Raw genomic sequence first — 14,319 nt, forward strand, 5'->3', positions numbered from 1 at the left:
TTTAAATATAAAGATTTCAAAATCAATGATTAAATATAAATTAGAGATAAACAAATGAATTAGAATAATAATAATATTTATAACACTGACTACCGAAAAGTTTTTTACAAACTAAAAAGATGTCAATATTTACATCGAGTAGAATTCATAAATATTTGTAACATTCTTGGCAAAGCATTAACGTAAAAATTCTTTTAGGCGTTTCCAAATTGAATCATCATTCAATAAACAATTTTATAGATTGTTGTTTAGAAACATAAACCTAAATTTCCTCGTCGGTATCCCGTCACCAAATTTCTTTAAGTAAGATATTATTTAAACGCGTTTTAGTTAAGTAGGTTAATAAAACTAAAAATATAAATTTTGAAATTCGTTAAGTGTTTGTTTTTTCAGCTCGTGAGAAGTCGTGGATTTTCGGGCCAGGAGGGGGCAAGCAGAGCAAGGGCTAAAACTGTCTCTGGCGATTGTGAACTGCCAGGGAAGCGTACCGCCTCGACCCGGTGAGTATGAATACTTGTGCCTCTTATTAACTATTAATAGTAAGTAAGTATTTAATCGTAAAAAGTAATATTTTAGATTAAAATTATTTAAAATTGTGTAAACTGACTTTGCGTGGACGTAAATGTGGTATAAATAAATGTTATCATTTAAACGGTTATATACTTTTAATCGTGTACGTAAATCAGAATGGTCTAGGTGAATTTTTCACGTAAATCAATCTTACAAAAATTTTAAAAATAATAAACGTTTTAAAAATTTTTATTTAGAGGGTTAAAAATCTATACAACGTCTTGAAGTAATTGAATATTTAGAAGCGAATATTATTACACATGCTTGATTAAAATGCATAGGAGCGTCTTTGTACGTACGACGCATGCGTTTAAATACAAAGCGCTACTTTGACTTTAATATCGTACTTCTGTAAAACAATTAATTATTTTTATTCATAAACCTGTATTTAAGTTTATTACAGTTTAATATTTTTGTATATTTAGTTAAAATTACTTTTAACTTTTAATTTTGAATAGTTAAACTATATGCGGTTATAGTAATACTGGATTAAGTTCCACCAAATGGCGGGTTCAGTAAAAAATAAACTTATTTCAAGGTAAGTTTACTGTTTGAAATAAAGTAGATCAATACGAATTTTTGGTTTAATCATGTAAATTATAAATTTAAGTTTCTGATTAAAATTCTAGTTTAGTTTCTGATAGTCATTCTTTGTTGTTGCGTTTTTTATGGACTTATAACACAGCTTACGTATAATGCAGGTCGTTATATTTTAAATAAAATTAGGAAAACTTCATTACTGAATTTTTAACTTTGGTTTTTCCACATCTATTCTGCATAATACTTATTAAAATATTCATCTGAAGTGCAGTCATTATTCTTTAGTATCTTATGAAAAGAAAATGAAATGTAGACGTGATATGATTATATAAATATTCATGAAATTTCGGTTAAATTTTATTATTCAAATTACTTTTTTTTTTAATTTTCTAATTTAATTTTAATAATTATTAAATAAGCTACTGTAGAATAAGATTAATTATGAAATTATTTATTATAAATTTATAATAATAGTAATAAAATTATGTTCTTTTATTTTTTTAATATTCCATATTTACCTGTATTGTTTTGCTAAGTTTATTGTTTAGAACCATAATAAAAAAATTCAATCATTAATTAAATACTTACAGAATTAAAATAAAAAACGTAATATAGCCAGTTTTTCTTAGATTTGGAGGTTAACTTTTTACATTCTTGAACACATCAAACACAACAGCAATCTACAATCGTTCAAACATTTATCGATTAGTTTCTTTCCATAACAACGCATTTTCTTGTTATAAAAGGTAAAAATAATAAACACAATTAAATAATTACAGAGAATAGACATGATATTATTTTAATTTTGTTTTATATCGCTTATTGTGCAAACCTTCTTACCTTATGATGAAAAAATAAGAATACCTTAAGGAATATTATCGTAAAACACTCAATATGTTTCTTAAATGTTTTAAATGTATTTCTTATAAAAATGACAATTAGTGAGAGAGGTAATATTTCTATTCTATAAAAAATTATTCCGTTTCCTTATTACTAACTTGACAAAGAGGTGGGTTGATTTAGTTCTCTTGTTATCCACTTTAGGGTTATCACGTACCATGGTACTCAGTGGCATGCAAACCTTTAGAGCATTCCGTAATTTCCTAAGGAAGATTAATGATAAGATTCCTCTACTGTTGAATCTTAATCCTAATCTTGTATTCTAAATCTCTTGGAGACATTGCAAACTCAAAAAGTCTGTGCGTCAGCGCCCGTCTATCTGTATTAAATAACTATCTTTCAAGTATCTTGGATTTATAAAGAATTAATTTAGAGAAAAATTATAGAAGCTTAGTAAGTATTAATGATCAGTTTTCCAAACAACCGATTTCATTTTTATACCCGTTTAGAATATTTACAAGGTTGGATCTGTTTAAAATAAAGGGGATTTGTAAACAGTCTTACTGATGGAAAAAAGAATTTTTAATGGAAATACTAATGAGGTTTTTCTTTTAATACTATGTATTAACAAGGATGTCGACTTCACATTTTTAAAGCAGTAATATTTGCAAGCCATAACGGATAATTTTTTTAAACGTTAACTGATTTTGTATTTCGGAAAATTGCAGAATGTTTCAGGATCTCGTACGGATTAACAACTAAATTTGTTTGCGAGTCGGATATCACGTTAAAAGCAAGCGATTGATCAAATTTAAAAATGGGGAAATTTCTATCATATTGATGAACAAAACAAATAGATTTTTTGTGAAAATTTTTAGTATTTTAACATCATTTAAACCAGATAAATAATTATAAACCAGGTAAATGAAAGTGGCTTCAAATTTATTCAGTTTAGTTGAATTCATAAGAATAATAATTAGAAAGGAAATTACATAACAACAGTACATTAGAACTAACTTTTTTTAAATTTACATATATAATTACACAATAATTGTTTTTGTCATCCATTCAAAATTTATCAACCTACCATTTCGTCCTTGTCAAAAATAAGTCTGATTGATTTTTACATCTATTTAATTTTTTTTTCTTTTATAAAATTTATCTTTTTTTTCATATGACTGCACTGTAGTTATCTATTTAAAGTACAGTAGCATATTTTTAAATTCTTATAATATGTTAGCCAACATTTAAGATATGAAATAAAATATTTTTCTTGAAAACAGTATCTGTTTTATTAGAAATTATTGTTTTGATTCGAAACTATTAACTAAGAAATTCTTACTTTAATAGATTTACATGTTTTTTCTTTCTTCAAAATGTAATACATAATCAATGCCTTTACAATATTCGTCTGGAATAAAAGTAATAAAGCAAAATAAAACAGGAATGAAAACTCGGGTGATTGTAACTTATATGGAAAATTGAATCTCTAATATTTTTCAATAAGTTTCCATTATTTTCTCACTTTAATTCTATTTTACATTATTATTAAAAAAATATAATTTTATTAGCTAAGGTATTTAATTAAAATAGGAATTAATATCTTACTCTATCCATAACAAAAGATCACGTTCTGATATCATAGAAACATTAAATCTGGTTGACACATTTCTCTTGATACAAATAGTTCGTTTACAAAAAACATTCTGTAATTTTTTAATAATGGAAAACAAAAATTTGAGGTTTCAAAAAAAAATGCTTAATCGAGCTGGTTTGGAACTTAAGAAAACTCAAATTATATTTACAAAAAAATGTTTTCTCTTAAAATTTTAACACTATACATATCTGAGATTTAAACCCAAAGAAACGTAAAAATGGGATTGAAAAATCTGATAATTATTATTAAATTCATAAAAGTTAAATTTCTTTTTAACTTTTACCTGGACTGGACTGGTCTAGTGGTTAACTTGGCATCATAAATCAGTTGTTTAAGAGCTGGTTTCCGAATTCGAAGGTTCTGAGGTTCAATCGTAGTAAAGTTTCGTTTCTTTTATACGGATTTGAATACTAGACAGTGGACACCGGTGTACTTTGGTAGCTGGGGTTCAATTAATCACACGTCTAAAAATTGGTAGGTCTGAGTCTGTACAAGACCTATACCTCATTGTAACTTATATTTATCCTCATCTCGCTGGACCGTGGGGAGTCGCTTATTGTTGACTAGATGAACAGATTGCAACGTATACATTAGAAAAAAATTTTCTATTTAAACAGAAAAATTGTCTTATTTTACTTTACATTTATTTTTTTTTTTACTTTCCTGCCCAGTGCTATAGCAGAGCTATAGGTGTAGAAGGGAAAATATTATAATCGGTCCAATTTTGGTATATGCGGTTTTCACCGGATCTTGACATTTTGACACTTAAGGAACCCCAAAACCCAAGAAATCGGATGGAAATGTTCCGTATGTTCGTATGTACGACTCTTTATATCTCCAGAACTACTGGACCAATTTTGACCAAACTGAATCAGATTACTTCTATATATGGAGCACTGATGTCATTAAATTTTCAATTTAAAAGGTCAAGGTGGTGGCTGAGGTGAGGCTGTACAACAAGATCACCCTAAGTATCTTGAGATTTCTCCTAATTAAGGTTTTATTTTTCATAGGCTCATTTGTTAAAAATTGAAAAATAATATTTCCTAAAACTTTTTGCAAAATCTCAGTCCCATCCTAAAAAAATTCTCTAAAGAAACTAATAGCTAAGTGGGTATAGTGCGTCATTAGCACTTCCTCTCACCACAAGCAGCCCTAGTGTATTACTGACGTACATCTGATCTAGTCGTCGTTTTATGTTTTTGTTTAGCGTCCTGAACCACCATAAGGTATTACTTATAGGATAAATGAGGATCATATATACAGATATAAATGAAGTGTAGTCTTGTTCAGTATCAGGTTGACCATTCCTGAGATGTGTGTTAAATTCAAACCCAACCACCAAAGAACACCGGCACCCACGATCTAGTAATCAAATCCGTATAAAACTAACTACCTTACTAGGATTTGAACCTAAGAACTCCCTCGACTTCGAAATCAGCTGATTTGCGATGACAAGTTTACCACTAGATCAACTCGGTGGGTTGATGTAGTCGTTTGCTCTGTTGTAACGTCATAAGTGAGCGATAGAATTAAATAAATAAATACTATTTAAAGTGTTTAATTTTGGCCACTAGTACTGCCACACCCACACGAATGAAATACGGTATTCCTGCGCTTTAGTTAGAATCATTGAATTAAATAAACAAAAAATATTGTATTTAAATAAAATGATAACTATTTTAAATTAAGTTGTATGTGTAAGACGTGCATCAGAAAAACGCCGCGTGACGGGAAAGTCCTACAACTGTGTTGGTAGCTTTTTACTTACTTGTACGAAGAAAAGACAGTATTGTGATAACAATTTTTCTGAAACATTTCAGTTTTCATATTTCAACAGAAATATCCATTTTGACCATTCCTGAATCCATTTTGACTAGTTTCACCGTGACATCTGTACATGCGTACGTATATCGCATAACTCAAAAACGATTAGCCTTAGGATGTTGAAATTTTGGATTTAGCACTGTTGTAACATCTAGTTATGCACCGTCCTTTTCGATTGCAATCGAAATTAAAATTTTAATTATTGAAATATTTAGATCTTAAAAGGAAGGCACATCGGTTCGAATCAGATTTCATCTCCTTTTGTTTTTTTTAATTTTTTTTAATGTAATTTTTAACTTTTCTTTTTTACAATTAAAATATATTGATTTAATAATTTATTAACCCGTGATTGTAAAAAATGTTTTACAATAAATTCAATGATGTTAAAAAAAAAATAATAAAATTATTAGTGATATAAAATTTTATGTACTTTTAAAAAATGTGTAAATGTAATTTAGTAGGCATTATTACATATGTGTATATGTAATAGATTTGATGTAACATTTGATTATTTAATATTAATTAAAGATTAATTTATAATTTAGATTCGTATTATATTTGGATTTTCTAGTTAATTTCTGTTTAATTTTATCTGCATTTCCAAGAACATATACACTGAGGCATACATGCCCGATCTTTAATAAAATGCTTATCTTTTAGTTCATTACTCCTCTGATAATGTCGGACAATATTCTCCCTAAGAAGTTATCATCATTTCGTTTATTTATTGTTTGTTGCCAATCATTTAATCGTTCTTTGGTTTATATATTCTTCTGATCTTAATTTGTGTACACGTTCTCTAGTTTTCAAATTTTCTCTCTCTTTATATTCATCATCCTCTCTTAATCTTTTTATTCTTTCCTTGGTCTTAACGTTTTCTTTCTCTTTATATTTATCTTCGTATTTTTTTTTTTAAGATATATTTCTTCATATTACCTTTCTTTTTCCTGTATGATTCTTTCTTTTTCATTTTTGTTTATTCACCAAATAATCCAGTAATAAAAACTGAATATTTTACACCGTTAGATCGAAATTAACATTTGTAACCGGTATACAGGAGTTCACTAAACGGAATAGTTTAATTATTAATAACTTTTATTTCGACACACCAGAAAACTGAACCTTTTGTTAATCAGCAACTCAGTAAGATACGAATAATACTGTTCTAGTAACGTGAGTAATAAAGGGACTTTTGCTCTATCCTAATATTTCATGTAAGATTGTTTGATTAATAATTGTATAAATATCTGACGTTAATAAAAAGTAATATTTCAGCAATTGTGTAACTGTCCTCTTTATTAAAGAATTGGAAGATCATATCTCACTTTCAAATTAAATAAGTTTAAATGAAGTGCAACAAAAATGTGTATATGTATAATTTAATAGGCGTACAAGGAAGTTATGTGGTGTCCACATCAGATTTTTTAATCTATTTAAATACACAGTATATTGTTTTGTTAATTATTTTTTTCAAAATAAAGAATTCTAAAATTTTAAGTTTTTTGTGAATTATCTGAAATATTATTTTTCTCTTGTATTATTTATAATTTACTTAATCGAATTTTATTTAGATCGAATTAAAAAAAAATACATTAAAAACAATACATATTCCGTTTTTTGCTTTTATTTTTAATTATTGATTTTATATTATTTTAGTTTTATTTTTTTACTTTTTTTTAGTAAATAATAAATAATGTAAGTAACCAAATAGTTAATTCAAGAATTTATATGGAACAAGTCGATTTTTAATAACGGTATACCAATAGTAGAAGTGTGGGAACAGGAGTCTTATAACAACTAAAAATCCATAAAAAATCATGTAACCTTTTACAAATTTTGATAGTTTTTATACTTAAAAAATCATATCGTTGAATTAAATTATTGCTAAACGTTTTTTCTAAAGAAATCTCCATATACGCTAAAACTAGTTAATCCAGAGGTTTTCATAGTTCAGCAAAGGTAAGTAAAAAATAATCATATATTTTAATATGCAACCTCAATATTTTTGTTAAATTTATTAAACATACGATAGTTTACACCAAGCGGCTATAGAGGAACCCCAGTCTCCATATCCAAAACATTTTTTCTCAACAATAAATTATTTAAATTCAACTTGTCTTTTAGTCGTAGATTATGTATAATCTACATATAATAAATATGTATAATTCATTTTTTTCTACAAGTAGTTAAATTTTATATTACATTACATACTGAGATTACTTTTAAAAAATTAGAAAAAGAATTTCAGTATAAAAAGATAGGTTGTCAATGATTTGTTTAGTGCCTAATGTTTTTACTTATGACTAATGAAAAGATTTTTTTAAATTTAAAATCCTAATATTCATACGTTTTTATTTATAAAATATTTAGAATAAATATATCTGCATTTAAAGTTAAATGTCAAGTTAAATATGCATTTAAATATCGTAAAGTTAAATAAATATTTATATTTAGTTGTATCAAACCAGATAACAGAGCTATTTTTATGTTCACAGCATAATACCTAGATGGAAGAATTTAGTAATGGTTCAGTTATTTTTTTCTAATACATTATTCTTTCGGTCTAAAAGATCTTCCAAACCAGTTTGTTTAAAAGTAAATTATTTTATTATTTACGTAAACACTGATATTATGGTGTTGAATATTTAAATAATATTAATTAAATAATAACTGATCATCTGTATATAGTTAAACATATTTGAATATACTCAAATATTTATCAGTTAACAACCTCCGCATTTATATTTTTATTCTGTACCGATTTATTTATTATCTTCATATGATTTCATCCTAATATTAAGAAATCTGATATGGACACCACATGTCTTCCATGAACGCCTTTTAAATTACATTTACACATTTTTTAAACATGAAAAATACATAAAAATAAAATTTTATTTCATTAATAACTTCTGATATTTTTTCATATTTTTTTAATGTTATTGAATTATTATCTATCCTAGTTTTTTTTTTTTTTACAATCAGAGATTAATAATTATTAATAAATCAACATATTTATATTAAAAAAGAAAGTTTAAAAAAATAAGTAAATGATTCGAACCGATGTGCCTTCCCTTTTAACATCCAAATATTTCATTAATTAAAATTTAATTTGGCTGTAACTCTATAATCAATGAAAATAAGACCACTTATGATATATCGTTGAAAAGCTCTCAATGTGAGAGCTTATTATTTTATTTAAGAAAAAGTTCAAAATCCAAATATTTTGGGGTTTTGATTTTTTTTTTAACACTTTCGGTCCAGTCGATTGCGGTCAAAAAGGGAGGTGCGCAACTAGATGTTACAAGTCCTAAATCCAAAATTTCATCATCCTACCGCTAATCGTTTTTGAGAATTACATACGTACGTACGTACAGACGTCACGTTGAAACTAGTCAAAATGGATATTTCCATTGAAATCTGGAAACCGAAATTTTTCACGATCACAGTACTTTCTTTACTTTATACAAGAAAGTAAAAACAGCCAGCAATAACATCAAAACCCAATTGGTAAGATCAGCAGCACCAATCGATAAGCATGGTCACGAAGAGGGCTGAAAATATTTTCAAATAAGTTTAAAAATAATTGATTCGGTTTATCGTTACTTTTCATTTTTAAATTAAAAAAAATATATATATTAAAAAATTAGGTTTTCAAAGAAATTATTTATAACCATTTTTCAAGAGGTTTGGAATCATCAACGATCAATTATTAGGATTATAACAGCTGTAGGATAAAAATTCTAAAGCATTTACAAAAAAAAGTAATGTTGTCTTTATATTAAAATATCTCTATTATCAGTGTACTCTTTAAATTAATGATTCTGCTTTAGTCCGCCTTGGAATAATCACAGAAATTTAATACGCATGTGATAATAATATAATGAACGAAAACTGAAAAATATAATCGCTTATCATTTATCATTATTTTTTCCCAGGTATTAACAAATTTCTCTTACCCTTACTAGTTCGTTTTCTTCAAAGGTTTAATTTAAATGTTAAAAACATTTAAATAGAAATTATAAAAACAAGAAGAAACCTGTTTTTATAGAAATTTTTTGACTGATTGATTAATTGCTATAGATGTTTTTATTGGGTTGTTATAAAAATTATTTAAAAAATTAAGATGCAGTACTTTTGTTAGTAGAAATATTATTGCACATATAAAATATATTTTTTGAAAGCTAATTACTTAGCTAATTGAAATGAATTAAAACGAATAATTGTCAATTAATTATAATAACGATGATAAAAATTGTTTTTATTGATATTGATCGGCAGTTAATAATAATATTTCGATTTACTATAACATAACATGGTTATTGACCTGTGATGTCTGCCAAATGTAAAATTTTTTGGCAGATGTCAATATCTCCTGCAAGTTGCTTGTTTTAACTATTTTTATTTTTACATGCACTTCTTGACGATACAAAGAACATCTGGTTTATGTAATCGGCAAAAATAAAGTATCCTTATCTTATATAAGGATATTGATTTTGGTTATTCTTAGAGATATTCTAAACAAGAACACTAAAAATAAACTTAAGTCAGTTGAAAGGACTAAGCACTGACAATGTTAAAAAAAGGATTATGCTAGTTTTAAACTTTTTACTTGATTTGTATAAGAATAAAATATAAGATGATTCTTTTCACTTCAGTAATGGAAATTATTATTATTATTCCATTGAATTAACAATTAGTGTATCATTCCATATTACTCAATATTTAATAAACTAATAAATAATTAGTTGAAGTTTATAAATCAAAAGTTATAAAATTTTGTCCGAATCATCCAAAAGATAGTATTGTCAATAACTAGAATGAAACTTGAATAATTGTTTTCCATCTTTAAAAATAATATTCTTTTACTTTACTGGAAAGAAGAGATATGCTGCAACAAGGAAAGTGTTATCAGTCATAAAATGGGGTATGGGTTTTTGCATTTCTCAACGTTTCATAGCCCAGGGACCTCAAAAAGTGAGGGTAATGTTCGTATGTATGTATCGTTTGTACGTGTGTTGGGGTGTTTGAAATTTAATAACTTTTGACTGGATAAATCAATATTGATGAAATTTTGTACAGAGACTGTTGTATATGGCGCAATTTGTTGGTAAAAATTTTGGATCATTATCTCTAGGGGGTGACATAGATAATTTTTTGGGGTCAATTTTCTCAAAATTTTGCAAACATAACTGTTCAGATATGAAATCAAGTAATGGATTTTTTCTTTATTTTGTAAAGAGATCTGTAAACCTATAATAATGTATTATTCTTTATTTATTTAATAAACTTATTTTTTTTTATTTCTTTAGTCTTGAACGATTCATCAAACCAGTAACATGTCTCGTCTTTATTAGGATCCTAAAAGTTACTCAAAATGTTAAACAGTGCATCAAATTTTTACTAGTAAGAATTTATACGGTTAGCGGACAGTAAAATATTAAAATAACATGTTTTTCAATTTAAATAGATTACAATCTAACCTATAAATATTTTGTTCACTTCATTAGTTAAGCAGTTAAAATATATGGTCATAATTATACTATAACCATACTTTCTATTAAGCTTAGTACATGCATACATGTTTTTATTGCCATTTTTTCTAATTTGGCAAAATATTCCCCCTTACGCAAAAATAAAAAAATATGATGTGGGCACTACATGACTTCCTTGTACGCCTATTAAATTATATACATACATATTTTTTTTTTTTTTTAAATAAAAAATTACATAAAATTTTATTTCGTTACAAACTTCGGATTTTTTCATTTTTTTTTTATTATTATTATTATTATTATTATTATTATTATTGAATTATTATTTATCATAAAACTTTTTTTTACAGTAAAAGGTTAATAATTATTAATAAATCAATATATTTAAATTAAAAAAAAAGCTAAAAATAAAAAGAAGATGAAGTCTGATTCGAACCAATGTGCCTTCCCCTTCTAAGATCCAAATATTTCATTTATTAAAATTTCATTTGGCTGTAACTCTATAATCAATGAAAATAAGACCACTTATGATATATCGTTGAAAAGCTCTCAATGAGGGCTTATTATTGTATTTAAGAAAAAGTTCAAAATCCAAATATTTTGGGGTTTTAATTTTTTTTTAACACTTTCGGTCCAGTCGATTGCAGTCAAAAAGGGAGGTGCGCAACTAGATGTTACAACAATCCTAATTTCAACATCCTGCAGCTAATCGTTTTTGAGTTATGCGAGATACATACGTATGTACGTACGTACATACATACGTACAGACGTCACGTCGAAACTAGTCAAAAAGGATTCAGGAATGGTCAAAATTGATATTTCCTTTGAAATCTGAAAACCGAAATTTTCGGGATACAATACTTCCTTTACTTCGTACAAGGAAGTAAAAAATCTTTCTATTTATTGTGCATTTATTAACATTTTTTTTTTTTTATGTCTTCCTAGGCATAGTAGTAGTGCAAGTGACTCAAAAAATAAAATCTTTTGAAGACAATAATAGGGTAGGGAAGCCAATCAAAGTTTAAAAATATCGAATTATTAAAACTTTTTTGGCTTATTTTCAAGTATTATTATTTTTCTTTATGTAAGAATAAAAATTAATGTCAGGAATTTATTACAACTTTGTCAGCTTTCTTCCTTCTCTTTACAGTCTTTTTAACCTCCTTGGTCAGCTGAAAATTTATTTAAACACTGCCACGCTACTATATGTAATATCACGAAGGCAATCTCTTTCCAATACTACTTTAATCAGCTATTTAAGTTAACTGCGTAGGCTAAGTGTTTTTCTTACATTTTTTTATGATAGCCTCTTTAACTCCTCACCATAATTTATGTTCATAATTAAAAAGTACTAATCATAATTACTTTAACATTAACTTTGCTGTCTTTAAAATTTATTATTTTGGCCCCTTTCCCGTTAGTTGCATTTGTAGTGTGTAAACATATAGGTAGAGTGTATGACAAAATAATTCTGACAATGATTGACTTTAATCTTTTTCGTGAAATCTTTTTAACCCATTTAAATCAATATTAAAATTATTAAAAAACGTATTTTAAAAAACCAAACGAATTTTTTCTCTTTTGTTGGTTTACTGACGAAAAATAACAAAACTCCACTTTATCGGTTTGCATTTTTATCGACGTAGTGTGTATGATCAACGCATAATTCGGCGTACTTTTCTGTAATTGACATTTGATATTATTTAGTAATTTACTTATCAATTTAATGAAATTAAGCTATCTAATCTAGGCTATCAAGTCATTGAAAGTATTTTTCCTTAATTCCCTCGCTGTCCTTTTCGAATAAGGATGTAGTAATTATATTAGTTATTATGTTGAATTGTTTACAATGTTGTTACTTTTACTACATTGGTTGTAAATTCTTCAAAAAGTATCGTGAATTACGATTTTTATCAACTCATAATTGATCCCAATTCTCTCTTTCCTCTGGAAGGTTTTGAATGTGAATTCCGGTCAGGCTTTTTCTTACGCTACAAAATCCATATTTTACAAATGATTTTAAATGGCTAAATTAAAATAAACATATAATTAACGTAATCGTCAAATTATGTTAATTACTTCAAAAACACTTAACAACTTAATCGTTGTTAAACGGTATTGAAATTATCAGATTGACAACTGACTGTTATTTAGTTAAAATCGTCAAACAATAAAATACAAAATTTAAAACTTTCGATACATTGCATTTAATTATTCATCTATATAAAATATATTTTATAAAACTATCTCGAAATCTTGAAGCAAAAAATTTCAGTTGTTCGTAGAAAAAAAAATTTAACGTCAATTATTTTTTTTCCAGGATGTAATAATGATAATAAATGTTATTATAATATTAGTTTCCTTTGCTCCCATGAATCTTGTTGACTAATGCTTGGCAATTAAAATGTAATAGAAGTAAATTAATCCTACACTGGATATATTTATCCATAATACCCTAAACGTTATTTTGTAATGTTCATTTTTTTGTGGGTATTAATCAATTTTCCAGTCGATAACCATCCTTAATAATATAACATACAAATAACCTATCCCATAATTATCATTATTTATCAACTGATGAACAAGCTTAAAATTTTACATTTTTTACTTATTATTTTTTTGTTTACTTATAGTTTACGTGAATGAAAAATTTAATCTACTTTGTTATAAAAATACAAGATAGAGAGAGATTCTGTATTTTGATAGAATTTTTTCAGTGAACACTTAGAGATATAGCCTTTGTCATGTAAATAAATTTTTATAAATTTTGACATTGGATAACAGAAATAAATAATTTTTTTTTTTTTTAAATCTGTTGTGGACACCACATAACCTCTTTTTACGCCTATTACACTGCATATACACATTTTTGCTGCAGTTCCTTTAAACTTACTTCATTTGAAAGTGAGTTATGATCCTCCAATTCTTTAAAAAGTGGACAGTTACACAACTGCTGATAAACTAAGTAATATTAACATAAAATATTAAACAATTATTAATCAAACAATCTTTCATGAAATATTAGAATAGAGTAAAAGTCCCTTTATTACTCGTATTAATAGATCAGTATTATTCGTATATTCGTGAGTTACTGATTAACAAAAGGTTTAGATTTCTGGTGTGTCGTACAAATAAAAGTTAATAATAATTAAATTATTCCATTTAGTGAAATCATGTATACTAGTTACAAATGTTAATTTCGACCTTATGGTATAAAATATTCAGTTTTTATTATTGGATTGTTTGGTGAATAATCAAAAATGAAAAAGAAACAATCATACAGGAGAAAAATAGATAGCATGAAGAAATATATCTTAAAAAAAAAATACGAAGATGAATATGAAGGGGGAAGAAAATGTTAAGAACAAGGGAAGAATAAAAAATTAAGAG

The 14,319-nt window shown here is 26.3% G+C and overlaps 1 protein-coding gene across 1 annotated transcript in view; it reads left to right on the plus strand.

The window, feature by feature from the left end:
• The first annotated feature begins 381 nt into the window (after positions 1 to 381).
• LOC142322316 (uncharacterized) overlaps positions 382 to 14,319 on the plus strand; it is a 264,731-nt gene continuing 250,793 nt past the window's right edge. Inside the window, exon 1 of the mRNA XM_075361256.1 lies at positions 382 to 500. The gene's annotated coding sequence lies outside the window, so the exon portion shown is untranslated. The remainder of the gene's footprint in view (positions 501 to 14,319) is intronic.

Source organism: Lycorma delicatula, chromosome 3 (genome assembly GCF_047948215.1).
Source record: "Lycorma delicatula isolate Av1 chromosome 3, ASM4794821v1, whole genome shotgun sequence".
Lineage (NCBI taxonomy): Eukaryota > Metazoa > Arthropoda > Insecta > Hemiptera > Fulgoridae > Lycorma > Lycorma delicatula.